Genomic DNA, 26,781 nt, shown 5'->3' with positions numbered 1-26,781 from the left:
GTGAAGTTATGTTCTTGAATTTTAGCATTATTAAATTCGTTTAGTAAAAAAATATTTTTCAGTAATGTTTCTAAGAATTATTGGCCAATGGTAAAAATGTTTGCAGAAATGAAGAGTGAAGTAGTTTTAAATTAAAAAAATATGATGTTGATTCACATGATTTCCTTGTACGCCTATTAAATTACATATAAACATTTTTTTAAAATGAAAAGTACATAACATTCTATTTCATTAATAACTTCTGATATTTTTTCATTTTCTTTTTTTTATTGTTATTATTGAATTATTACTTGTAATTTTTTTTTATAATCAGAGGTTAATAATTAATATTTTTAAGTAAAAAAAAAGGATATGAAGTCTGATTCGAACCATTTTTTTTTTTGGATTACTTTACTTCGTAAAGGAAAAAAATATGCGACGTTTTATTTTATTTTAGAAACTCATATTATAAATTTAATAATTTTAACCGTTGAAATATAATGCAAATTCGTAGAACAGCAGGCTGTTTTTTTCCAGTTTTTATGATCTGCTTTTAAGGAATTGGTATATCATGATTATAATCTATACTTAAATTTGTTTATAGTCAAATTTTTTTTTAAATGGTCAGTTAAAAACAGAAAACCCTAATTTCGGGAATTTCAAAACCTTCTTTGGATACGCTAAAAAAATTCGATAAAGGAAAAAGGTAAATTTTTATTTATTTATTTAATATTTTTATGATTAGGTGTGCAAGTTACGTGAACGTGAAGTTTCATAAATAAATACTATTAAAATGGTAATCCAGTAATGTCAAATAATTTAAACGGATAAAAACTTATTTTTGTAATGTTTAAAAACTTACTTATAAGTTCTAAAAACATAAAAAATTATGGAATACTATAAATGGCAATAATTTCATAACATTTAAACAAAATCGTATGAATTATTTTTGAAATTTTGTTGTGATCATATTATGTAAATTAGTTACTTTGCATTTGGCGTTGATTGATTTTAATTATCTTTATATTTTATTGTTAAGTTATCGCGCTTTGTTGTATCCGTTAATACTAAATTAGATGTTTATACAGCCTACAGCCGGAAAGGTGATTTGGAAGTGCCAGTTTTACTCAGCCTAGGCAGCTCTCCGGTAGTGTACTAGTCTAAAATATTAGATGGTATCGCCAGTCCCTTTCTCTTTCGGAAGTTCACTCCTACTTGATGTTTTTCTCAGATAAAAATTTATAACTTGCTATAGCATCAACCTGCTCTCACACATTGCTTTATTTAAAGCACATAGAAAAAGTAATGTATCCCATATTTTAAATGGAGTAGCTTCTATACAAAATTTACAAAAAGCAAACTATTGCCCGATTTAAGGTAGAATGTTTTTTAAGTAGTCGGCAATTTCTGTTGGAATGTATTATTTCCTCTATAGAATTTCTGTAAAAAATTTGATGCTTTAGGATTTAAATTAAAGTCGACGATGTTAAATTATTATTTTCGATACAAAAAATTGCGTTAATGTGAACTAATAAAAAATACGCCGGTAGTTCGGACGATTATATAATTGAAGTTACGATAAAAACTTGGTTAAATGACAAAATGTAACCAAGTATTTGTAACAAAATTTTGTATAAATTGAGTAAGAATATTTCATTTTAAAAAAAATATATATATTATTATTATTTCTTCTCGTACGTTTCGTTTAAATTTGGTCTTCTCGCAATTATTTTTTTCTGTTTTGCTATCTTTTCTATTTGTAATAGGATAGTGCACGTTTTCCATCAATGTGGACATTTTCGGTTCTTATAAATTCAGAATTAGAATTATGAATTACTACATCTTTGGATAACGTACTTTTACAGTATTTTGAACATATATATATATATATATATATATATATATATATATATATATATTAATTTTACTCGTATAATTTTAGGTGTTTTGTCTCATGCTCTGATGCAATAACTGGTATTTATAATTCATGTAATTCTTTTATTATTTTACATTATCAATAAGTAGCAATTGATCGACAAGTAATACTTGTCGAAAATTTTACGAAGTTATATAAGTAACAATTTACAAATTGAAAATATTTAAAAATAAATTTAAGAATATCTCTAACAGATAATAATAATAATAATATATATACTTTTTATCTTTTTAATTTAAAGGAAGAACTAGTTAGTGGGTTACGTAAGATAAGATGTTTCGTTATGCAACTGTGTTGCATTATACATCTGTAAGACACCGACTGACAAACCTTCTCTTATTGGGGACAAATCGTGAAGATGTAAGGGCATTGTAAATACATGAAAGATTAGGATACAATTACCTGAATTGCAGAAAAACACAATTGAAATGTTTTACATTAATATAAAAAGATTTGCTTAAAAATGGATTACCGCGTGTTCGTGAAGAAATGAAAATTATAATGTTGTCATCCGGGTATTATAAAATTGAATAATCTTTCTTGTTATAATTTTTTTCTAATTTAATTGTATTTCTTTTTTTTTAAGTAAAAATAAAAACAAAATTCGTAACATTAAATACAATATAATGTGTTTTATTTTATTTCGTTTATTACATGAAATATGATATTGCATTACACTTATTTTGAAATAGTGAAATTTATATGTTGCCGGATGTTAATTTTCAGCGAGTATATTAAGATACAATGTGTATACTGAGATTCCATTAATTTGTTGGAGACACTAACGAAACAGTGTACCATTCCAGATGTAAGTTCTTCGTATAAGATGTTTATACAATACTACCACGGAATATTTAATACATGCTGTTATAGATGATGTGTTACAATGGATTTTGATAATAAAGCAATCGGCCATACTAACAAGTAATTTTTTAAGTCTTCAATTTAATGATTGACCTAGAACAGTTGAAGGTTATCTTTATTTATAAATTCCCGTGCGTGTGTGTGTGTGTGTGTGTGTGTGTGTGTGTGTGTGTGTGTGTGTGTGTGTGTGTGTGTGTGTGTGTGTGTGTGTGTGTGTGTGTGTGTGTGTGTGCCGATATTCGTTTAAACCTCAAGTATTGTTTTTATTGAACTTTGATTAGACATAAATTAGGTTTAGATACAAATGGAACCAGATAATTTCGTTACTTGATGAACTGTTAGGAAAAAGAGAGCATGTGGTTTACATGGTTTACAGTATAAATTTTTCTATAGTAATATTTTGAGTCGCCTACTAAATAGCATTCTGTAAAAAGGTTTCCCGTTGATGTTTTTCAAATCTGACGTACTCTTCTCTAAATATAAATAATTTTAAATGAGGTATCTCCTTAGAAATAAGAAAAGATTGAATAAAATAATTGTATCCATACACAGTATAAATAATTGAAAATTATGTTTGAATTCCTAAGATGTGTTTTATTTTCATGTTATCTTTGACTTTCGTCTAACGTTCAAAACTGAAGCGAAAGGATGTTAAATGCTATTATGATACTGGTCGGTTATCGTGATTTTTTTTTTTTTTTTTTTTTTTTACCGAATTACACCTGAACGACAAAAACCTGGTTTAACCAAACTTTCAGAATGAAATTAATTGAACGTGACATAGATATTTATCTGACTGTAATAGACAGGTATTGTTGACCTAGCTATGTCGCTCCGTTTTCACTCGAAGTATTTACTACTAGTAACCTTTCGTCTGTACGAAATATAGATTTTTGATATCTACTCCCTCATTATCAAGTAAAAAGAGTAATAGTAAAATAATTAAATCTGATTCCCTTTTGATGAAAATTTTGTTTAATTCGAGGAAAATTTTCAACGGTAGAAATTATTACTTGAAACAAATTTCCATAGAGTTTTTCTCTTTTAATTTCGAACGGTAACAGAGGTTTCAACATTTTTTTATTAATATTTATTATTATTATTATTTAAATCGTTAAGAATAAATTTTTAAAAAATTAGTCGATTATGATTAGAGCAAATTGTATTTTAAACAGCGGTTCTTTTCTCACAGGAATAGTTTGTTCTAATTTATTTCCTAGCGATATTCGTACGTTAGTGAACGATTTCAGGAGGGACAGTAATTAAAGAAATTGAAATCTGAAAGTTATTTTCTTACACATTCTTTTTTCAAATCCTGATTGAAGCCCGGTTGATCACTCGGCTTGTATCATGAGGAACATTTTAGTAGAACATAATTATTTACTTTTTGCTGTTGTTGCCATTAGGTGTTGTTCTCTGGATAATCATAGTTAATTATGGGATAGATTCTGTTACTGGTTGTTGTTTAAAATTTTGCCATCGTTTCTGTTAATGTGAAAAATATCCAAATATTTATTTTATATTTTATTTTATTATAAAAAATAATGTATATTGTTGATCTCCGTTGCGGAATGGTAGCGTCTCAGTTTTTCATCCGGAAGATTCCGGGTTCGAATCTCGGCTAGGCATTCATGTTTTAAAAAAAATTTCTATTTCATATTCCCACGTAGAGTTTCGAGCTTATGCGGTAAATTAATAATCAACAATCAAAATATTGTTACTCATCACATGTTACGGTTAGCTATTATTGTTTTGCACCAATACAAAATTATATTTCTCTTGTTATGCCGTTTAAAACATTCTTGATAGTTCACCATTAGATTTTATCGTTCTAAAAAAGACCTTGGTGAAATGCTTGTCAGGTATATTAATCATGATGATTGTATATCCATTATTAACGGCTTACTAGTTCACTCTTAAATCAAAAGAGCAATTTTCAAGAATAACTAAAATTCTATATTATTTTTACTAAGGAAAATGTAGAGGAAGACGTTTTCCTGTTGCGTTTTTCGATTGATTTGAATGTATTGAGCATCAGCGTATCAAATCCGAATAGATTTAAGTAAGAAAATCGACTGTACAAGTGAAAACTTCACTCTGTTAAGGGATTGGATGTTTAGTGAACTTGATTACCCTCGGAGAAAGCAACACTTTTTGCTGTAGGGTCTGGATGCATACAACATTGATTAATGCCTCTACAAATATCTCAGCCTTTACGAATAATTCGGAATAATTGTGTAAGTTACTATTGTAATTTTAACGCTTCTTTAATATATATTTTAATATTTATTTAACATATTTTGGACATATTTATTTATTAAACTTTTTTTTTTAGTTCAAGATTTTGAATCTTCGATAAATAAAAAAATTAAATAATGAAATTTTACGTTCACTAACGTTTTTCTGCTTACTTAAGTAAATTTTATCTATTAAATTGTACAAACAATCGTATTAATTTATTATTGTAATAGTTTTCAATCAACGCACGTATTACATTTTATTGTAAGGTTCTGAGAAGTAAAGGAACTGGCTCATATCTTAACCATCCATTTGTGTATTCCTAAAATGCCGTCTAAGCTCTATGTAACAAAATATAATTTTCTGGTTAAAATTTTCTTTAATATAATTGAAAATATTGCATTATTTAAAATATTTTTTTTTCTATTTTATTATTTTTTTGTAATATTTGAGAATTAAACATTTTTAAATCGCTATGAAATAACTAGTTATTTACGTAATAGGTAAGTAATTACTTTCTTTATTATATAATCCCTTTTACTGTAGGAAAACATCTCATCAATTGATGATAGCAAGCGATTGATAACGATAAAGGTTAGAGAAATTATAAAAGTATTTATATTATAAGTGTACATGTTTTTTTTCTGTATTCATACGGGCGGATAAGTGAATGATTTGGATAAATTCAGCGATCGCTAAGAGGGGAAGCTCGAGGCAATGAAAGCTGATTTGACGTCGAAGATTACTTTCCATACCGGATCTATACGTCCGGTAATACGTATTTTAAGTAATAAAAACAAACTTCGTCATATGAAGATATGTATAATTTTGTAAATAATGTAGATAAATTATACTTTTATTATTTTTTAACTTATATTAATATTACATTTAATTTACACAAATTATTTTAAATATTTAATTATAATTTTTTTGAAAATAGTAATGATTTTCAATTCAAATCCTTATTTTAAGTTTAACTTTTTTGTACGTTTTTATTATTTAATATTCATAAAATAGGAATTTCAAGCGTACATATAATATGATACGACTATTATAATAACATTGACTTTTGTTAGAAAATTGTAACAAAATGACTATGTTGTTACTTAATGAAAAAAGAATTCTTATTTATTTAAACAATAAGTAGCTGATTCATTTTAAATTATTTCAATGCTAATATTAATTATTTAATTGATTAGTTAGCTCACTATTGTATGTCTGACTAATAATAAAAAATATTTGAATAGATTTTTCCGTTTAAAGACTTGCTTAAAACAAATTAATTTAAAAAAAAAATCAGCATTGTGTAAACGCAGTAATTCAAACGAGATTCTTTTGTTATTTATCACAGTGTATTATTATTCGTTTAATAATTTTAATGGCTGTTTCATACCGTAATCTTTTAACAATTACATATTTTAATACGTAACTATGACATAAATCAGTTGCATAAATAATACATCATCACATAATTTTTGCTTTCACTTGCATGCTTAAGTTGCATGTTAATAACAAAACTTATTCTAGTATTATTACTTCCCCGCGCATCCATAAAATTACAAACAAAATATTTTAGAATATGTTATAATAATTAATATTTTTATATCTTAAATAAGTATTATTTTTAGAGATGCTGTCAGAATAAGAGAGGGTTGTGTTTGGCATTCAGTCTATGTATGCGCTTATATTTTGCTAGTAACCAAAGGAACGTTCGAATACTTTGCTAAACAACGAATAATAATAGTAATAAAGGTTACAGATGTATTCATTGTGAGTGACGTAAATTTGTAAATTATAAAAAACCGGTTTCTTTCAATTGAAAAATGGAATTTATTTCGTATAAAAGATTAAATGCTAAGTTAACAAATTAAATGTGTGTTAAGAAGCTGAAATATTATCTACAATCCATATCTCATATAAACATTTTGAAGATTTTAAAAGTAAAAGAAACCAGTATATTAGATAAAAATCTGCTGACGGTCGCATTGTGTCGTAGTTTGATTAATAAAATTACACGAACGTAATTATTCTTCACACTTTCAGTTATATTACCGGTAAGGTATAGTGCTTCTAAAAATGTAAAATTTTGAGATTATAACACGAATGAAAAATTTTTGTAAATTTTTAACTAAATTTAAAAGTAGATTTATTTATAACTTATATACGAATCATGTAACTGTAGTAACAGTTGAAAACTAGCAGAGGTGATATCACAAGCTAAAAGGAATCAAACAAGGATGAATCTGTTTATTTTGCTATGTAAAAAAAGCAATCTAGACTGGAAAGAAAAAAATTCACAGCGGATTAAAAATTCAGCGACAGAAAGACTAATGAAGCTTAAGTTTGCTGATAATGTCTTTTTTTTTATTATTGAAACTAACAAGAGATAAATATTAAAAATTAAAAAACACGACTGCCAAAAAAAAAATTTCTTTAATTAGGATAATTAAAGGGTAACTTTTTTTGTATATAATATTTGTGCGTAGTATAATTTTTTTTTCTAATTTTTTAAATATATATATATAGACACACACACTCACACACAAACACACATATATAGCCTATAGCACTCCCGGTAACGTTAGGATTCCAACGCGGGTTCATACATCTAAATCGGTTCAGCCGTTGTGCTGTTACAGTGGAACAAACATACATACACCTTTAAAATCCATTAAAATCCTTTTTGGGCAGTCGTGCAAAAATTAAAAATACGATTTTTAATTTTTGCCATGAAAGTCATTTTTGCTTTTAATCGCCATGAAAGGTATTTAATTTTACATTAAGCAATAGCTAATCATAAGCAGTGAAATATGATGAAATGAAATGATAAAAATAGGAAAAACCAATGTAGTTGACCTGAAATCGAAGAATGTTATAGTATATATAAATATATATATATATATATATATATATACTATAATATATATATATATATATATAACATTATAGTATATTATAGTTATAATATATAGTTATAATATATATATTATTATTATATATATATATATATAATTCGTGCGTTCTGTTCCGGTCACATTTCTATCTCTAAATATCTATAACATCTGTATTTAATAATCTAAGTATAAATGATAAAAAATCAAAACATTTTTTTTTTACACGATTTCAGCAACTGTTGAAGTGTACAGTTTCAGTTTACGCTCTTATTTAAATAAATAAAATTTCGATTCAATTCACTAGTCCTGTGTGTGTATATATATATATATATATATACATAGACAGGAAAAACATATTAATCAGGAATTTGATCATTAAATATAAGGATTAAAACATTAGAACCGAGTTACAATAAGCACTGTAGAAGTTTGATATCTATTAATTCTCTGATGAGTATAAATTTTGGATTAGAAATATATATTTTAAAATATTTTTTTGGGCTGTGGCTCTTTGTGTGTATATTAAATGTCATAATCGATGGTTCTATGCTATCTAAAAGAATTATACTGACATTGTCGTTAATAGAAAGCATCCATGTTTGCTACTCCAAGAGGAACGCTTATTCTCTTGCTTTCAATAAGCTGAATATACTTTTGTACATCAGCTTGCCAGATCATCAAAATACAGGTGACATTGAGCCTACAAATGTACCATCAGTCTATTCACCACAACCGCTAGCTTAAAACTAACATTATTACTTTCAGTAGAAGAAGTAATATGAAAAGTAGTAATAGTAGTATATAAAAGTAGTAGTAGTAGTAGTAGTTCGGTAGAAGAAGTAATATGAATATAAAGTAGAATGTTTGCTTATAACTTGGGTTTTTGCAAGCATTACACAACCATAATAAACACTGAAATCATAATGTAAAGTAATAGATTAACGAACCCCTTTCTATGGTACAAAACCAGTAAACGTAAGGTATAAGTGTAAGTTTAAAGCAATCTATAAAATAAATTCCCTTCATTCTGCTGGATAAGGTAATGGTTTTACGACAATACAAAGTAAGTACGAAATCTGGAAAAATCAGAAAATTGAAAAATAGAGCCTTTTAAATGTACTATTTTAGCAAATTCTGAAAATTAGTTTGAAAAAGAAGATTTTATGAATCGAATCGGAGGAAAAAGAACCGACTGGAAAATTTAACTGGAAGAAAAACCGATTGATAAAACACGTATTGAGATTCCCCCATATTCGATAATTTTAGTAACGGAGGGAAAGATAGAATGTAAAAAAAATGGTTTGTTTGTCACGCAGATGTTTATTTCGATTCCTTAACTTTGCTCGTGATCAGCAAACTAAGTTTCTATTTTAAAAAATTTACATCTTAAATTACATCTTAAATTGATTTTTTTTTTTTTTTTTTTTTTACAATGTTAACGAAAGAAATTTTACTTCTTTAAAAATAAAATTACTTTCGTTTTTGTTTCATTGTCATCTATCACTAATAGGCATATACATTTCTTTGAGTAAAATCAGAAGTAATGAACATAAAAATCTCACGATAGATGTTCAGAACTTCTAATTCCGGTCTGGTGTTTATATAATAATGATTATTATTTTATTTTATAATTCGTGCGTTCTGTTCCGGTCACATTTCTATCTCTTAATATCTTAGATTTAATAATCTAAGTATAAATGATAAAAATCAAAACATTTTCTTTTTACACGATTTCAGTAACTGTTGAAGTGTAGAATTTCATTTTACCCTCTTATTTAAATAAATAAAATTTCGATTCAATTCACTAGTCCTGTATAACAGGATTTATATTATGATATTCCAGTAGCATTCATCTTTTTGTAGCATCAATCATTTTTCTGACGTGACTATTTCCTTTTAATCTTATAATCAACATCCTTTCACCAGGAAATAAATTTTATCCTAAACATCTTCATATTTATTATTATTTTTCGTAAAATATTACATATAAAATATTGTATACTTAATCGTTATATAATATGACATATTAAGCGTAGATTATTGTATTTTTGTGTGTTCATTGAAATAAATTACATTTCTTTTAATTATAGTCTAATCAATGTTAATTATAAACTACAGCGCTTCTCTTGTAATAACTTTCGACTTATAAATGATAAAGACTCTTTCAACAGGATTTGAGCGCTTAATTACGACTATAATCTGTATTTGTAAATTCATCGTTTTTAATTACCGTGAATTATGTAGTGTAAAGTTAAAATTTGCTAAAATGGAGTATAATGGTTGATTTCGGTAACTGAAAATAAGCGTAAACAGAGGAATGTTGATCTTAGTCGCTATATTATATTTATATGGCTTCATGATATTGTAAAATAATTTAGCAGAATAAATCAGCAGATTATTTTTTAAAATCAGTGTTATTTATGATGAAACTTAACAAGAAATAAATGACCGGCGACTGTTGTTGAGTTGTTAAAAAAAATCTAATTTAGATAGTTTACTGGAGTCCGGTAGTAAATAGGTTACGTATTGTTTAGTTTTATTCAGCGAAGTTGTATTGTAAAAATCTTACAAATAGATATAAAGGGTTCAAATAATTTTCATATTGTCTATTGTAAACGATTTAGATTTAAAAAAATTAAGAATGCGAAGAGCAGTGAGCTAAATCTCTAACAGATTTAAAAAAAAAAAAAAAATATGATATATGATGAAATCTTAATCACGAACTAATGAAGTGATTCTACGATTAGTTTTTTTTTAATTTTGTAGATAAAATCTTTTTCTACTGGTTCCGTTTTAGACAACATCAACATTGTTTAATGAAAACATTAAACAGCCAAGTACACATTTCATTACTTAGTATTGATTTTTTACTTCCTTGTACGAAGTAAAGGAAGTATTGTGATCGCGAAAAGTTTCGGTTTTCAGGTTTCAACGGAAATATCCATTTTTACCATCCCTGAATTCATTTTGATTAGTTTCGGCATGACGTCTGTACGTATCTCGCATAATTCAAAAACGATTAGCCGTAGTGTGTTGAAATTTTGGATTTGAGACTGTTCTAACATCAAGTTGTGCACCTCCCTTTTTGATTGCTTTTGATTTGACCAAAAATGTCAAAAAAAGCCCAAAATCGGAAAAATTTGGTTTTTAGACTTTTTCTTAACTGCAGTAATAAGCCCTCACGGTGAGCTTTTCAACGATATATAAGTGGTACTTATTTTCATTGGTTCCAGAGTTATAGCCAAATTAAATTTTAATTAATGAAATATTTTGATCTTACAAGGGGAAGGCGCATCGGTACGAATTCGACTTCATTTCTTTTTTTTTAACTTTTTTTTTAATTTAAATATATTGATTTATTAATAATTATTAACCTGTGATTGTAAAATAATTTTCGCAATAAATAATAATTCAATAGTAACAATAAAAAAAAAATATGAAAAAAAAATCAGAAGTTATTAGTAAAATAAAATTGTATGTACTTTTAAAAATATGTATACGTAATTCAATAAGCAAACAAGGAAGTCATGTGGTGTCCAAATCAGATTTTTTTATATCGTCATGATGTGTAACTTGAAGCCATTTTGGTATTAAAAATAATTTTACAAAAAACTTCCAGAAAATTGTTTTGAGAAATTTTAAGAATAAAAAAATGTGTTTCCACATTCCACGAGTAAGTTATTTTATGTCGCTGGTTTTTTTTTCTTCTAAAGCTACGTTTTTTTTTTTTGCGTTTCTTGTTAAATACTTTTTCATATGGATGATATTTATTGTAGCGCGAACTAAAGTTTTAAAAATAAGTAAATCTACGTAATTAAATTAAAATAAAACTTAAGTTTTCAAAAGGGCAGAAAAAAAAAGTTAAAAATTATTATTGAGTACTTTTAAATTAGAGAGAATTAGTTTGTAAGTTGTGAATGGTTCGTTTTTAATTTGAATATGACTTCAAAACTTGAAATCTAAAGAAGTATTTAATGGTAATAAATAATTTTTTCTTTTAGTATTTAATATTTAATATTTTCTCTTTTTTTTGAATTTACTTTTGTTGTCGATTAATTAAAATTACAAAACTTTAATTATAATATTTTTACATGCTAATTTTTTCCTTACAATTTTATAGTACAACCAGGACTATTTATCGTTAAATAATGTAATTATTTATACATTCGTTCACTATTTCTTATTATTTTTAATTTATTCTTCGTAATTACTTACAAATATTTTTCTTGATGACCTTGAAGCATATAAATTGTTAACTGTTTAATAATCACATAAATTATTAACGTGTAAGTGTGTGTAAACAAATAAATAAATAGGCTTTGAAAATATGTCTTTATATAATATAAAACAAAGAAGTATTTAAAATAAGACATAAAATTAAAAAATTCTTTTTTTTATTATTAATTACTGTTACTTTAATAAAAATATTATAAACTAAAATAGGCGGTTCTGCACAATATTATTCTACAAAAATGGCTTGACTGATCAAGCAGGTTTTACGGCTTCGTAATTTCCATCTAAGATAGAAAATGTTACGTTTTATATTTTACTTTAAATGGTTTGATGTAATTTTACAGAACACAATTTCAATTAATTTAATCTACATTTTAATTTAAACAATTAATTGATGCTTGAAGTTAAATAATTATCATTTCCAATTTTTATAAATACTTAATGTAACAGTATCTGGCTGTGAGACTGCGACCTGAACTACTCGCACATAATATCATGGGTTCTGAGTAGTGAAACCATGACGCGATTTATTTTGACATCTTTTGTTGCGATCTTTCTCAATTAATCTTAATTTTTTTTCTCACTATAGTTTTCTTAGCATTTATTTTATTTTAGGTGTACAAATTCATACCTTATTTAATGATTACTTTTAATAGTGTAAAGTATTAAGTATAATTTTCATACTGTACATTTTAGTTAAATTTCTGTTGTAGTATGGCACGACTTTGACACGTTATTGCCACAACTTTATTTCTCATATTTTTTAACGAGCAATTATCAAAATATATCTTAAAGTATTTAGTTATTTTGTGGTTGTAGTTTTGTAGTTAGATTAAACAAAATAAAAAAAAATAAAACAAAGAAATCCCCAGATAATTTATTAGAAAAATAAAATATTTTTAAAAAGAAAGGCTAAGTTTTTCAATTTAACTGCTTTTTAATTTAATGATTTTTTTAATTCTTTCTACTTCTAATTAGAACTTCTTGAACAGCTCCCGTCAAAGGATTGTAGATGTAAATGTTAATTACTTTAAGAATTACTGAAAATGGAAAGTTAAAAATTACACAAAGATTAAGAATAGTAAAGATAGAAATATTAAGTACAAATTTTAATATCCAACACACAACAAAGCAGGATTTAGCTGTGACTAGCCGATGACTTCTTTAGAACGCAAAATTGAGAGTATGGCAGTCACGCCTTTTAGATGATTATTCTTCGGCGCATCTTTATTTACTAATCTTAGATATTTAAACGTACGGATTGAGTTTTCTATTTTTATTTAAATTTTTTGGCAAAAATAATAAAAAGATAAACAGTGTTTAAAAAAATAAATTCGTACTGATCTCATGATTATGCGAGTATTAGCTTAGATTAAGATAAATGTCTTAATCTATTTACTCATTTTAAATTTAGATTATCTGGATAAATCAATAAAATTATTTTGTTGGTGATATGCCGTTAGAATATTAAATACATTGAGAGAGAGAGAGATAAGAGAGGGAAATTGTTTGAATCTATGAGACGTGTCTGTATGGGGAGGGAGAGATAGTTACGGCGTTGTGAGATAAGTACAAAAAAAAATTACTCTCATGCTGCCAAACAGTAAATTTTAATAAACATTTAGAATACTGTATTGTCTTTTTCTAACATCAACTTTTTACGCAGATAGTGTAATGTACGTTCTTAGTTAGAACCGAACATTTTGTGAATTGAATTAATTTGTAAAATGTAAAATAAAAGTTTCTTTAATAGTATGCTATAGTACTTTTTATTACTCGTCATTTATGTATTTTTAAGTAGTTACTTTGATGTACTATTCAGATAATTTGTGTTTATGATAAGGGTTTCTAAATAAATTAAAAGATTCTGTGTGATAATTACTAATAGTAAAATAATTACCTACCTGGCGATTATAGCTACATTAAAAGGAAAGTATAATGACCATGTCAAAAATCTTTTTTTAAGGAAATTTTTACGTTTTAGTATCAAACTTATTCATCTAAGCCAAAAAAAACATACGTAAGTACGAATATGTGTCGCATTTGGCCTTATATTTCAGGATTAACCAAAAAATATTTGGCTCAAATATTTGTTCTATATATGGGGTAATTATCATATTAATTTTTATTTTCAAAATTCGTTAATGGGGTGGAGAATGTCGCCAAAAAACCAATTTCAGTTTTCTTATAATGCGTATATATAAATAATAGAGTATCCAATTTTTCAAAAATTCAATCTCCGCCTAGTATAAGTGAAATATATATACTTATTCCTAATGAGCATATCTCAGTAATATTTTAATAATTACTTATGGTTTCGTCAGGAGAAACCGATTGTAAATTTTGCTTTTGCCGAAGAAAAAAATGAATTTGTTCTTTTACATTATCTCACTTCAGTTTAAATATTTTTCAAAAATCTTTTGTAAATTTTTACTTCATATATAGAGCTATCAAAAAATGATAATAATTTTTTTAAATTATTTTTGTTGTAGGTGTAAATTTTTAATTTTATATTTAACATTGTCTTCCTAAGAAAATTAAAAAATTTGGATACCAAAATAATTTTCTAACGTGTATTTCTGTTATTAAAATAAAAATATGAAATTATTTTATTATAAAAATGAAAGTCAGGCTTTTAATGTTTGAATTGCAAAACCTTTCTGGAGAAAGAAAGATTTTACAAAGAAAAATCTGTACAATATATTGCATGATTTGACCGACGTAGCCGGGAAAATCACGCAATATTTGTCTTCTTTTTTCAGTAAGTTATACTTAGAAAGTTTATTGCTTATTAATTACAAATTAGCAATCTTCTAATCTCGTATTAATTTTTTTTTATTAAGTTTTTACATCGCTTGATTATTCATTAAAAAAAATCTCTTTAGTTTAGATTTTAATTTTTTATTTTCTCTATTATAATTTTTAAATTTATGAGGCATATATCAAATGAACAAATAATCTACCTTTTCTCTTAATATTCTATTCCTTTTATTATTATATTTAAAAAGAAAAAAAGCAGATACAAAAAAACCACTAATAACAAAATAACTGCATAAGTTTATAATAAATATTTCTTAATAATAATGTATGATAACGCAATAAGTAATTGGTTAAACATAGAAATGTTTTTCTTAAAAAAAGAAAGAAAAAACATAATGAACTAAATTTCGACACAAGCAGTTACATTCTATTTATCTTGATCGCATTGTGTGCGTGAAGCGATAAATCGTGAAATTAGTGAGGAAATATGGTTCAAACAGACACCTATCTTTTCATACACAATTGAAAACAAAATTAATTCTCTAAAATCTTTTCAACATTAAAATTTTATCAAATAATAATAGGAAAGTATAATTACTAGAAATCAGCAAATCACAATTAGTTCCTTTGTATATTTTTGTGTGAAGGATTTTGCGTTGTCTAGATAAGAAGTAAAAAATATAGTTTTTTTAAATGTTGTTGTATAAAAAGTTTTTATATTTACATGCTTATTTAAAAATTTCGATAATAACCTAAAAGTAGTAAAATAAAATTAACGGTTTTGAAACGCAAAGCGTATCGTAAAGTTTAATTTCTTTTGATACATTTTCTTACCGTGTAAAGTTTTATTTTATTTACTGTAACTTTGATATAAGTTTTTTGAGGGGAAAAATGTTTAGTGGTAATAGTCTTACTTTAGATTTAATCGAACTCTACGAAGAATTAATTTAAAAAATATTTATTTAGGAAGTTGTACGTTAAACCTTCAAATATCTTTACACGGGTTGAAAAAAAATTAATTTAAAGCTTACCAAACATTTTTCACTTATCCTAGATTTGGCTCTAAAACACTTTAGAAATAATCATGTCCATGGTTCTGAAAGGAACAGACAAGTAAGAAGTAAATTCATTTGTCTAATTTTAATCAAAAGAATGGAATTCTTTCTTAATTATAGAGAGATCTCTTAACGGAATAATTATGTGATAATAAAAAGGAAAAGGAATACTCTGATGATTGCATCCGCTGAAAACTTTATTTCTATGGAATTTTGGTATCTGATTGATTAAGAAAAATAATTATTTTATTTTATTTTTAATATTAATTTTTAATTAAATATCTTGTGTCGTTTGTTTGGATATGTAGAGAGAGTAAGGTAAATTATGAGATGTACGCATTGGGATTAAAGGGCAATGGGGTCCTCACCCTAAAATTGTTACAGATAATAAATAATTTTTTTTTTCGTGTTGTGATTAATTTATCGTTTAGCTTCTCAATTTATTTTGTTTCATTATGAGGAAGAAATCTCTAACTGAGGTGATGTTGATGGATGCTGTTTTTAATTTTATTTTAATAATAAAATTAGTGAGTGTTAATTCTTTATTAACCGTTACAAAGGACTAATACAGAATCAGTGTTAAAAAGTAAATACGTGTTTCACATAATATTTGTTGTCAGTTTAGATTGATACTTCTTCCCAAAAAAAAATTAAAATACAAATCATACCGTCGTTTAATTTTTTCGCTAATAGACTCTTATGTAAATACCGGTGTTCTTTGGTGGTTGGGTTTCAATTAACCACACATCTTAGGAACGGTCGACCTGAGACTCTACAAGACTACATTTCATTTACATTCTTACATATCATCCTCATTCATCCGAGAAATAATACCTTAAGGTGGTTCCGGAGGCTAAACAGAAAAAGAGAAAAAGAGAGAGGATGCATGCCAATTTAAAAGGTTAAAAAATCCTATAGTAGGGTTTTTTAACCCTATGGTTTTATGGTTTTCTTTTTATAATAAAAATTATTTATTCATTCTTTCTATAGATGTGTTACAAAATTAAAATATAAACATAATCTTGTTTATTTTTTTAAGTAAAATATATATTCATATACACAAGACTGTAAGAACACACAACTTGTGATGTTGTATGTGTAGTATTTGAAATGTGGAGTACATTTCTTAAAATATGTTACCACGAAGAGATTATACGTAGTAGTAATGATAAAATCTGATTTGGGTTCTCGATTATAAAACTTTTCTAATTAAGTTATTTGTATTCAAATATATGTATAAAATTAATCGGTAGTTTTATTTTATTCCTTATATGTTTTTTTTCTTTAAACTAAAGTAATTTAATTTTACTAACCCGTACTTAATCGTGCCATTAGTTTGGCAATTTATGCTAAATGAACCTAACAGGAAAAATTTGCACAACAATTTTTATCGACCTTAATCTATAACTTTGTTGTTATTATTATAATTATTATTATATCAGATAGCTGATAAATCTTTTAAATACTAGTATACTTGTCAAGACCATGTATAGAACGTTTGATTTTAAGGTCAAATGTATCGAGAAAGTATTAACCCTCGGGTGTATTACCGTCTCATTTGCATAAAATAAATACTCGCTAAAAAAATACAATGTAATATAATACAATACTGCCGATCCAGAGGTGTGAAATCAAGATCAATCTAAAAAACAAAAGGATGTCTCACTTTTACTTCGAGCATTTTAACATTAGGTCAACCGTAATTGCTATAATTGATAGGATCAGCCGAGTGAAATCGGTAATTCATCTCATGAAAGTATCTAGACCGAAAATTATTTATTAGTTTGGTATCTTATAATATTTATTTATTATAATCTAGGATATTTTCATAGAACAATTCGTTCTGTCTTATTCCATTAAACATGTTTTTTCCATTATATTTACCGGCTACAGCATTTTATTAAAGGTATGTTGAAACAATCGATATTTATGCAGTTTCTTGTTCACTATGTAAAATATGACTTATAAACATAAAACCGATTTTCATAATTAATAAAGAAGTACTAAAAAAATTATAATAACATTCACAAAACATGTTTAATAAAAATACTGTATTCAATAATGTATTAAAATTAATATTAATCGAATTATTTACTTTTAAATCGTATTAATAAAATGATAATAATAAAATAAATTAATAAATCATTATTCCTTTTAAGTTAAGGAATTGATTCTTTCCAAATAGACACTTCGGAACTAGTTAATGGAATGAATTCCTTAGGTTATGGCTACACTGTAGTCGATTGTATCCTTCTTAAAAATTAAATATGTCTTTATAATTTTTAATAATAACTTAAAATATGCATCACGTTTCGTCAGGTTTTAATCGAATTATTAGGATTATTACTTAATTTACTTGTTTATTTTTTAATTTAATATTATAATCTATTGTATTTCTTTACAAAATGTTATTACATAGTAATACAATAAATTTTACAGTTACTTTACTACAAATATTGTTAGAAATACAACATTTTATTCCAGCGAAAATTATCCAGTACAAAAACTAAAAGATATTTGAAAATAAATTTATATATTTTATTATTTCATACTTATTAAAATTTACATTATAATGGTATTGATTTTATAATTATCGGACAGCCTTATGTCCAGTTAAATCAAACTTTTTATAAAAGAGACTACAGTTAACGAATCATAATCCTGCACATCCAGAAATATTCAAAATGTTTTCCAGTATCAGTTTATTTTACAATTAAAAAAAGATACGAACTCTGAAACCGAAAAGAATCTACATCAAAGCGGATAATTAAAAAAACAAATTTTGTAAAAAGTTACGTTGAAAAGGATAAGAGTAATATACAGCTAGGATGAAATTGAGAAATCCAACGAACTATTAAATTGTTGATAAAACGTATACTAAAGTTTAGAAAATGTAGTTAGTCATTGCACTGTGTAACGTGGTGACTGAATGGCGTATTACTCAACCAACAAAGAAAAAAAAACAGTTATTCTATTAAAATCCAGCTGCCCTTTTATCCGAGAAAGTTACAAGTCACAAGCCTCTAATTTTTGGAAAATTCAAGTTCGTGTATGATTACCCAAATGCTAAAAGATTAAATCTTATTTATCGAAATTTTACATGTAATTTTTTCAAGTTTCTAATAGATTAAAATACTTTCTAAACTTGCAGTCTTTTTATTTGAAAGGGTAACGCGTTTCGGGATGTTATACGTTTCTTCCTAAGTTTTGTGCTAATGAAATTGTTAAAACGATGTTAATTTTATTCGTAGTCTTTGTAAATAAAAAATATAATAAAAGATGAATTTGAATGTTTAAGATAAATTTCTTGCGAAAATATAAAATGATAAATTCGGAAATTATATGTTACGTCACTAATCTAAAATATCTGTACTCTAAACGATAATTCAATGAATTTTTTTTCTTACTTCTACAGTTATATTAATTTTAGAACGTACCTTTTTGTTATCTGTCGACTTCCTTACACTGTGAACGAATCTCCCAGGTACCTGAAACAAATTTTTACGTATTAATTTAGAAATTGTGTAATAACTAGCGATTATATTAATCAATGATGTTAGACTGGAAGTTCCTTTTTGTTTAACAGGACTTCTTTTTAGTTTGGTAACGAGAATTATTTAAAAGGAAAGAAAGTATTAACTGCTGGTAATAACTTTAACCTTTATTTCTTTTCAAGGATTATGGAATATCATATATGTTGTACTATAATTATATACTTATAGACCTATAACCCTTTTTTATACGATTCTAATCATTTTTGAAGATGTTAAATGATTGAGAGTTAATACGGAATAACATTTCTTGGTAAATGCCCTTGATTATCGATGTACAGTAAATTTATACGATAATAAATGTGTGGGGAATTCCGCTTAAAACGTGAACCTAGATTAACGTTGAAATATTATCTAATTTGTAATACATAAAAGCAATTAAAATTTATACTTTGTTATACCACAGAGACGGATTCAGTGGATGTATAATTAAATGAACAATAACTTCGATACAAGCAATTTTATATTATTATAATGTATTCGTAGGTATTGTGTAAACATTTTTATTCATCGATGTAAGAGAATATACGAGTGTAATTCATAATTAGCTGTTATGAATGCAGAATTTCTTTATCATGAACTTTTAAATATTTAAATGCAACGTTTAAATTAACCTTTACCATTTGTATAGTTCTACAATTGCGCTTTCATCTGTAAAATAAAACCCGGTTCAAGAGCTAACAGTCTTAATCCAAACGGTAAAATAAAAAAGTAATATTTAGGAATTAATCGTTAAAATTTTTAATTGTTATAGTAGAAAATAACGATTTGCATTTTTTTTTCTTTATTTTTAACTGAGATTTTTTCACTCTTTCCAAGTATTATCTGAGGGCTTACCTCCGTCAAAGGAAAAATTTTAAACCGTTCCAGAAAGAAGTTACTGATTTATCGGTATACATTTTCATACATCTATTCGGTTCGGTTGTGTGCGATTTGACATGAAACACTTATCATTTCTGAAACGACATAACATTTCTTAAACCAACAAGCAGGTATAATACGAAAACATTTTTCTCGACAATATGGAAAGTGAGTAAAGTGGTTTCCCGTTTCTCCTTCTTCTTTGAATATAATAATAATAATAATACGATATGTACAATAATTGAAAATCTGAACTTCTCGTGTATTTTTATGGGATTTCCTTGTTTAGATATTACAGTAAATTCGGTTTTAGAGAAGGTACCTTCTCTACAAAAAACTACTATACATTGAAAACTACTATACATTCACTTTCAATGACTGAATGTAAAAAGGAACATCATTACTCACAGAGAAAGGAACTGTAATTAGTATCTTGTAAATCTCAAACCCTTTACATGCGTTACAACCATAATAAATACTGAATGATGGTTAAAAAAATTAATGCGATTTTGTTTTTGTCATGAAGCAAAGCCTTTTTTGTTCTCTTTGCTCTTACATAGTTGAATTAAATGAATGTCAACTTCAGTGTACTGACAATTATTATTTTAATCATAATGAACCAATTTTAAACTAAAGAATGTTTTATACCAGAATTTGATTCTTAATTTTTTCTTTTAGAATTTGGTTCGTTTTTGGCTGAAACGACATTAATTTTTCACCAGCAATTGTAATTGATTACATGAAAATATCATCTGCCCTGAAGCAAGTTCTTTGCACCATATCCGTTTCCATTTCTCCTCTATCCCAACTAAGTTTTTAAAATCCGAGAAGCTTCCTTTTCATTTTAGAACGAGTATAATTTTACTCTTTGACATTCTTGTCTTTTTTGAATATTTTGCTAATCCTTTTAACACTATTTTGATCTATTTTTCTCCTCGTATGATACGTCTTGGGCATTTACATTTCCTAATCTAAAGTCTTCTAACTAAACTTTTGTTTTCGTTCATTTTCCTCATTCCTTCTTTATCTTTCACCTTGACTGTCCATTTAAATTTTTTCAATATTCTCCATGTCCACATTTTACGTGTTTTCAGCCTTTTTTTTTCTTTCTACAAGAGGTTAAAATAAATTTAAAAGTAATTATAAAATTTTTGTAATTCTTTCAAAGTATAATGAATTTTGTTTTAAAATTACGTAAACAATATGAATTAAACTCATTTTTTTTTCTTTTAAAATAGAATTTATATAAACCTCAAATTCAATTTTATTTATCCTCTTACAAATAATTTCTTCTTTGACTAGAGTTGATAGTACCAGATGTAACCTCATATGTTTATCGCTAAAAATTCTAAAATACCAACAAATTACGAAAATGATGTCATTTTATTTTTATTATAGACTACATATATATTTAATTATATACATTAATGAACTATCAGAAAAATTTTATAAAATTTATTTTTGCTACAAAATACGAAAATTAAATTAAACGTTACAAAAAGAATTTATTTCATCGTTTTCTTCCTTTTATTGACCAGCTTTCAGGTTATAGACCTCTAAATCTATCCGATCGAGTATATATTTGTATCATTTCAAAATTCATTACTTGATTTTTAATTACCTCGTAAAAATTGATACTGAGAAAATAAATACCAGTGATATTTTTTTGTTCTATAATTAAATTATTTTATTTCCTTAATAAATGTTATTGTTAAAATGACAATATTCATTAATGTAAAATAATGTAATTATTGTATTGTAACTGTCATATTTAATTTTTATGCTCATAACAGCGTGGAGATTACTAATTTTATGTGTCTTATTGTTTAAAAACAAATAAGAAAAAATTATATTAATTTCTTATTATTTCTATAGCTCCATAACTTTCTCTCATTGTTAGTTGTTAGCAACGAGTAGTTCATTGTTATTAAATTAAATGTTATTAAAAATTGTACACTTTTTTATCCAAGTCAAGCTTAATTTTATTTAACATTTATATATTTGTTTTTTTTTAATCTACATAATTTTTTATATTTTGTATTGCTAAGAAATGCAAATAAATTATCTGAATTAAAATGAAAAAAAAGACAGTTTTTTATTACTTTTTTATTGTTGTTTTAAAAAGCAAGCAGCACAACCCCTATCCCCTAGTTCACCTTGGCATTATAACTCAGATGTTTGTAGAAGGCTACCTTTTAAAACCGGCGTCAAGTTTAACGCGGATTTAAATATACTTAATTTTTTTTTTACTTTTTTCAGAAATCTTTTTGTTTGTATCATCATTTAATTAAAATATTTGCGTGTATATAACTGACATCCTAAGTCGTAATATTAAATGTAAAAAAAAAAAAAAAATACATGTGCCGAATGAATTCAATATTACAATATTATTGTCTGTTGTTTTTTTTTTTTGAATTACGCTAAAAGTTTATGTTTGTTAAATAATATGAACAAAATTTATCAGAAATATACGTATATATTTAACGTATTTAAGGTTTATTTTATATTTTAAATATCAAATCATTTATTATGTGTTTTAAGTAATAAGAAGAATATAAAATAAGTTTCTCTTAAAATATCAGGGAAGATCAGCAATTATAATGTTAATTTTTAATCGGTTATATAATTTGCATAACTGATAAATTAACTAATTACTATTTATAGCATAACTAATTATTATTTTGTAATAAAAATCATTTGTATTGTATAATATTTAAACGTATCAAACATATTTTTTAATATTATTACATTTGTTTTAAATTTATTATATTTTACATAAAAGCATATTTTTTGTCCTTGACTGGAAATTATAAAGTGTACACCGTTTTAAAAAAAATTCTATAGGCGCTTTCCTTAATAGCCAAAAAGAGTTTTTCACATTTTTTTTGGTCGACGATATTTTTAAAGATCAAAATAATAAATATGTATATTTATATTATTATGTATATTCATATTATGTATGTAATTCAGTCTTTAAATTATGAGCAATTTTTATGTAAAATATTTTTGGATATATTTGTTATTTTTCTAGTTTTCTTACTACAGAAGATTTACTTATTCTTGAATTACACCTACCAGCTTAATTACATAAGACATCCCCTGAAAGATTAAAAACATTCATCATCATGAAATGAGAGTGATTGGAAAATAATGTTACTTTTTGATAATGAAATTTTAAAATCAATTTGGGATTCAGTAACAAATCATATCGTTTTGAAGGTTTTTCAGGGTTTGAAAAAGTTTCATAAAATTCATTCTTGTAAATTTAAAACGTTTTCAAATTTGCAAAATCAGTTGACCATTTTCACAAATCATATTTACATATCTTGTATTTTATAACCATGTGTGTTTTTCTTTTAGTATATTTCATAATATTGATTGAAAAATACTCAACACGATTTAAAACATTAATCATTCGAAATGTAATTTAAATTATTAAATCATATTAATTTTTCGATTGTTAACATTATTAAATGGTCATGAAAGGAAATCTTTGTATTCTTGTTGAGCACTTTAAAAATTAAAAGTTGTAACATTTAAACAATTAACAACATTTTGTATTATATATATAATACATATATTTCTAGTTATTCTTTTGTTAATTTTTTGTAAAGTTGAACTGAATTGTTATAAAGTTAGAACTGTTTTAATTGTAACATTTACATGTTTACAGAACTATAACATATCGTATATTAAAAAAAATAACAATTTAAAACTAATTCGATTAATGGGGAACGTGATTAATTTAAAACAAACCCACCGGGTTGATCTAGTCGTAAACCAGATGATTTCGAAGTCGAGAGTTCTAAAATTCAAATCCTAATAAAGGCAGTTACTTTTATTCGGATTTGGATACTATATCATGGATACCAGTGTTCTTTGTTGGTGATTGCGTTTCAATTAACCACACGTCTTAAGAATGATCGGCCTGTGTACAAGGCTACACGTTTATCGGTACGTTCACACAGATCTTGATGAGTCGCTTATGACTAATTTTTAATACGCTTATAAATAAAAAATAAAATAAAAAATATTTTTTTTTTGTTACAATGGGCATAATTAAACTTATGATTAAATTTTAAACCCACCGGGTTGGTCTGTTGAACTCGTCATCGCATATCATTTGATTTAAAATTTGAGAGTTCTAAGGTTCAAATCCTAGTAAAGACTTTTATATGAATTTGAATTCTAGATCGTGGATACCGGTGTTCTTTGGTGGTTGGGTTTCAATCAACCACAGTTCTCAGAAATTTTCGACCTGAGACTGAGCAAGACTACACTTCATTTACATTCACACATATCATCTTCTGAAGTAATAATACCTTACGGTGGTTCCGGAGGCTAAACAGATAAGGAAAGAAAAAAGACTAAATTTTAGGAAAAAAATACGTACTTTTTATTGAAACTTGTGTGTCTAATTATTAAAATATATTTTCTACTATTATGAAATTACGCATTGTTAGATATATTTCATACATACAACATATATATATATATATATATGTATATATTGTAAATTTATCAAATTTTTAAGTTACTATTTAAGAAAAATATAATAATATACCTTCTAATTTAGATTGAAAATTGCCTTTCTTGATTGTACGCTTATTTTATCGGTTTATATAATTATGGAATTGAAACAAGATAATTTCGCTGTCAAATTTATATTTAATTGCAATCAAAGATGAATATTTTCATCAAATACTAACATAAAAAATGTAAACCAATCAATCTGTTTAGCATCTCTGAAAATCTATAGTTAAAGTTTTACTCTAATTATCCTTATTGACTATATTAAATTAAGTCGCCATATATCAAATCCTAATAAAGGTAGGTTTGAAAATCTTTTCAAAATCTGCTTTTCTTTTTTTAATATTTTCAGTTTTTTGTATTAGTTGATTCCGATTTAGACAGATTTCTTTGTGATCAGTGGTTTGGGTGATCGGTTTATTATAATCCGAAAAGCGTTAAATTGTATAATATTAAAATGTAAGATAATGTTTAAAGGAAGTAAATCTTCTTCATCTTCTTCAATTTGTTCCTTTAATTAAAAAATGGACTTATCAACTTCGTGTTATTAGCAACGTTAAATCTATAACTAATTATTAAAATATCACTCCAGTTGATTTACAAATGAAGAGAATAACACAGTCCCGTTATTATTGTTAACCTATTACTATTATTTACTGGAAGTAAGGTAACAAACACTATTCACGTTTAGAATGACCATTGAGCAAAGTTATATAAAATAATTAAATTAATTTGAACCAAGAGGGTCAATGATCTCTTGAATTTAATTAGATACAAGAATTGATTATCGTTGGTATTAATACTTTGAGAATAAAATTGTTTCTTCTCTGATGGTTGTAATGATGACTCGTGTTTTGACCATTGTCCGATCTTTAATGTTCCCAACCTTCATTGTATCTTTTAATAATAATATCTGTACAGATGAATTATTTATTAATAATATTAAAACTAAAAACTGAACTAAATTCCGGTTACGTTTGTCGTTTATAAACTTCATCCTATACTCTCGTGAACAAGAACATAGTAAATAATATTAACATTTAGTTTGTCATGCAAACGTTTATATTTTAGCCTTCTTGATTGGGTGAGGTAAACGTGGGAGTCTAGTGTAGTTTGATTCATAATTAAATTACCTACCATGAACTGTTATGAAAGGTCATTGCCATTCTAAGTATTTCCTGTTTACTCTGATATTAAAGTTGCTCACTTCATTAAAGTTTATCATTATGATATTATTTAATAAAATTTTAGGGTAAAATACATGACCGTTTTTGACAGTTAAAATAAAAAATTCGTTATTTATTTTGTACGTTTTTATTTTTTTGCCCATGAATGGGCAAAATACGAATTAAAAAAATGGAAATTCAAGATTATAAAAATATCTGATGAGGACTCCACATGACTTCCTTGTACACCTATTAAATTACATATACACATTTTTTTTTTTTTATTGAAAAGTACATAAAATTTTATTGCATCAATAACTTCTAATATTTTTTCATTTTTTTTCTTTATTGTTATTATTGAATTATTATTTATTGTTTTTTTTTTATGATCAGAGGTTAATAATTATTAATAAATCAATATATTTAAATTAAAAAAAAAAAAAATGTTAAAAAAGTAAATGAAGTCGGATTCGAACTGATGTTCCTTCCCCTTGTAGGATCCAAATATTTCATTAATTAAAATTTTATTTGGCTATAACTCCCAAACCGATGAAAAGAAGTATCACTTATGATGTATTGTTGAAAAGCTCTCAATGAGGGCTTATTACTGCAGTTAAGAAACAGTACAGATTTGGATTTTGGGCTTTTTTGGACACTTTTGGTCCAGTCGATTGCAATCAAAAGGGGAGGTACACAACCAGATGTTACAACAGT

At 25.7% G+C, this 26,781-nt stretch overlaps 1 protein-coding gene across 4 annotated transcripts in view; it reads right to left on the bottom strand.

The window, feature by feature from the left end:
* Nucleotides 1-26,781, bottom strand: part of LOC142319523 (uncharacterized) — a 144,535-nt gene that overhangs the window by 77,423 nt on the left and 40,331 nt on the right. For all 4 annotated transcript variants that reach the window (XM_075356895.1, XM_075356899.1, XM_075356898.1 and 1 more), the window contains exon 2: nucleotides 19,397-19,447. The gene's annotated coding sequence lies outside the window, so the exon portion shown is untranslated. The remainder of the gene's footprint in view (nucleotides 1-19,396; nucleotides 19,448-26,781) is intronic.

The sequence above is a fragment of the Lycorma delicatula genome, chromosome 2 (assembly GCF_047948215.1).
Source record: "Lycorma delicatula isolate Av1 chromosome 2, ASM4794821v1, whole genome shotgun sequence".
NCBI lineage: Eukaryota > Metazoa > Arthropoda > Insecta > Hemiptera > Fulgoridae > Lycorma > Lycorma delicatula.
The sequence above is the reverse complement of the archived record's forward strand: the minus strand, read 5'-3'. Positions and strand labels throughout refer to the sequence as shown.